The sequence below is a fragment of the Bubalus kerabau genome, chromosome 3 (assembly GCF_029407905.1).
Source record: "Bubalus kerabau isolate K-KA32 ecotype Philippines breed swamp buffalo chromosome 3, PCC_UOA_SB_1v2, whole genome shotgun sequence".
Classification (NCBI taxonomy): domain Eukaryota; kingdom Metazoa; phylum Chordata; class Mammalia; order Artiodactyla; family Bovidae; genus Bubalus; species Bubalus kerabau.
In genome coordinates, this window is record NC_073626.1 from 169103705 (window position 1) to 169106643 (window position 2939).

Below are 2939 nucleotides of genomic sequence, written 5' to 3' on the forward strand. Positions count from 1 at the left end.
TAGAGCAAAAAAGAAAAAAGGACTTCCCTTGTAGTTCAACTGGTAAAGAATCTGCCTGCAAGGTGGGAGACCTGGGTTTGATCCCTTGGTTGGGAAGATCCCCGGAGAAGGGAAAGGCTACCCACTCCAGTATTCTGGCCTGGAGAATTTCATGGACTGTGTAGTCTGTGGGGTCACAAAGAGTCAAACACGGCTGAGCGACTTTCACTTTCACTTTTCACTTTACAGCAAAAATACATTTACAAACCTTGTACCTCAAGCCCTGTTCACAGGTACACTTAACGGAAACAAACTTATTCTTACTCTTTGTAATGCACTCAGATCATTCTACTTTCTTTCTGTCCCCCTCTCTTGCTCCCATGGCTCTTTTTTCCCCAAAGCTTGCTGCTGCTGCTGCTAAGTCCCTTCAGTCGTGTCCAACTCTTTGCAACCCCATAGACAGCAGCCCACCAGGCTCCCCCATCCCTGGGATTCTCCAGGCAAGAACACTGGAGTGGGTTGCCATTGCCTTCTCTGCCAAAGCTTGCTAAGATCTACTAAATTAATTTCCAAGCACATTCAGGTGTCATGACTAACAGTGTGAAAAGTTTGTTAGCCTTCTTGTGTCTTTAATGTAAACTTCTAGACATTTCTTAAAATTTTGAGAGAGGGGAGAGGAGAAAAGAGGGATAGAGAAATTTATAGGAAAGATTTCCAAGATAGTATGTCCTCATTTTTACCAAGCCTTTTAAAAAATATTTTCAGATGAAAGTTTACTTCTAGAAATCTACTTCTAGATTTATTAAACGTCACTGATTTAAAATTTTTCCAATAACAAATAACAGTTTTCCTCTTTATCTTGAATTACTTTTTTATATAAATACTATCTGGCAATTTATTAACAACAGAGTATACCAAACAACAAACTGTTTTATATCTTTCAGAAAGAAAAAAAAAAACTAAATTTGAAAAGAGGGCACCCACTGAATTTGGACATTACAATGTGGTTTAAGTATTTCCTTGGGGAGGGGACACGACACCTCTACTCAATTAAGAGAAACATTTGTACAGTCCAGGTCTTTATTTTTACACCCATCGTGCCATGAATTTATAGAGAATGGGCTCCAACAGGTCAACTGTTAGAAATGTTTTTAACTCCTTAACATTGATCCTCACAAAGTGTACTTCTCTGGGTGGAGGAAACTGTTGCTTCACTGAACCCAAGTCCCTTTCTCTTTGGTTTTCTTCTTTTACTGATAATTTTCCTTCACACATTTCAGGAAACTATCTCGGCTCTTGGAGTGCTTAATCTGCTTGATACACACATTAATTCTCTTGGCCAGAATCTTGCCTTTAACTTGTTTGTTTACAGTCATGCCAACAGCATGCTGGGTAATGTAGACTCTCCCAGTTTTGCCATGGTAACATTTCTGGAGCATTCCTTTTTGAACATTACCCATTCTCTTGATGTCTACAGTATCACCCTTCTTGTAGATTTGCATGTATGTAGCCAGAGGAACAATTCCAAGTTCTCCAAAAGGCCTAGAGAACATGTGGAGGGTGCCCCTCCTCTCTCCCTTTGTGCTGGTCATTTTGGTGAATTGCTGGAAGAAGGTGGTTCCAGCCAAGAGGTTGAATTACTTTTAAAGATTAATGGAAAATAATTTAGCACATTCAAACGACAAATATCAATGTCAGCACTTCATGTTAAACTGGAAAAATAAGAAACAAAATCTTATGTAAAATAAATCAATACCCAAGAATAAAATTATGTAAAACTGAAATGATTATATCATTGGTGAAAGTGAAAGTCACCCAGTTGTGTCCAACTCTGTGATCCCACAGGCTACGCAGTCCATGGAATTCTCCAGGCCAGAATACTGGAGTGGGTAGCCATTTCCTTCTCCCGGGGATCTTTCCAACCCAGGGATCAAACCCAGGTCTCCCGCATTGCAGGTGGATTCTTTACCAGTTAAGCCACAAGGGAAGCCCTGTATATCACTGGTGGACACACAATTTACCAAAAAGTAAAAACCATAACTCTTGAATATTTAAAGAATTACTAAATATACTTAAACACATATATCTGTGAATTGGAAGACTTTACTATTGTTTCAGTTCTGCAGTTTTCTCATCATGATATAAAAGTAAAAAAATCAAGAAAATCCATGTGTAATTTGTTTTGGCTCAACTGAGAATGGCAGTTGAGCCATCTCACCTTTGCTCAGTGATGATCTGTCCACTTCCGTCAGAGATCTTGCTTGTTCAGTTCAGTTCAGTCACTCAGTTGTGTCAAACTCTGCAACCCCATGGACTGAAGCACGCCAGGCCTCCCTGTCCATCACCAACTCCCAGAGCTTACGCAAACTCATGCCCATTGAGTCGGTGATGCCATCCAACCATCTCATCCTCTGTTGTTCCCTTCTCCTCCTGCCTTCAAACTTTCCCAGCATCAGAGTCTTTTCGAATGAGTCAGCTCTTCACATCAGGTGCCCAAAGTATTGCAGTTTCAGCTTCAACGACAGTTCTTCCAATGAATATTCAGGACTGATTTCCTTTAGGATGGACTGGTTGGATCTCCTTGCAGTCCAAGGGACTCTCGGGAGTCTTCTCCAACACCACAGTTCAAAAGCATCAATTCTTTGGTGCTCAGCTTTCTTCACAGTCCAACTCTCACATCCATACATGACTACCGGAAAAACCATACCTTCGACCAGATGGACCTTAGTTGGCAAAGTAATGTCTCTGGCTTTTTAATATGCTATCTAGGTAGGTCATAACTTTTCTTCCAAGGAGCAAGCATCTTTTAATTTCATGGCTGCAGTCACCATCTGCAGTGATTTTGGAGCCCCCCCCCAAAATAAATCAGCCACTGTTTCCACTGTTTGTCCGTCTATTTACCATGAAGTGATGGGACAAGATGGCATGATCTTCGTTTTCTAAATGTTGAGCTTTAAGCC

The 2939-nt window shown here is 40.8% G+C and overlaps 1 pseudogene; it reads right to left on the minus strand.

Moving 5' to 3' along the window:
- Positions 1 to 1065: 1065 nt before the first annotated feature.
- Positions 1066 to 2116, minus strand: LOC129647330 (60S ribosomal protein L21-like; annotated as a pseudogene).
- Positions 2117 to 2939: the final 823 nt, after the last annotated feature.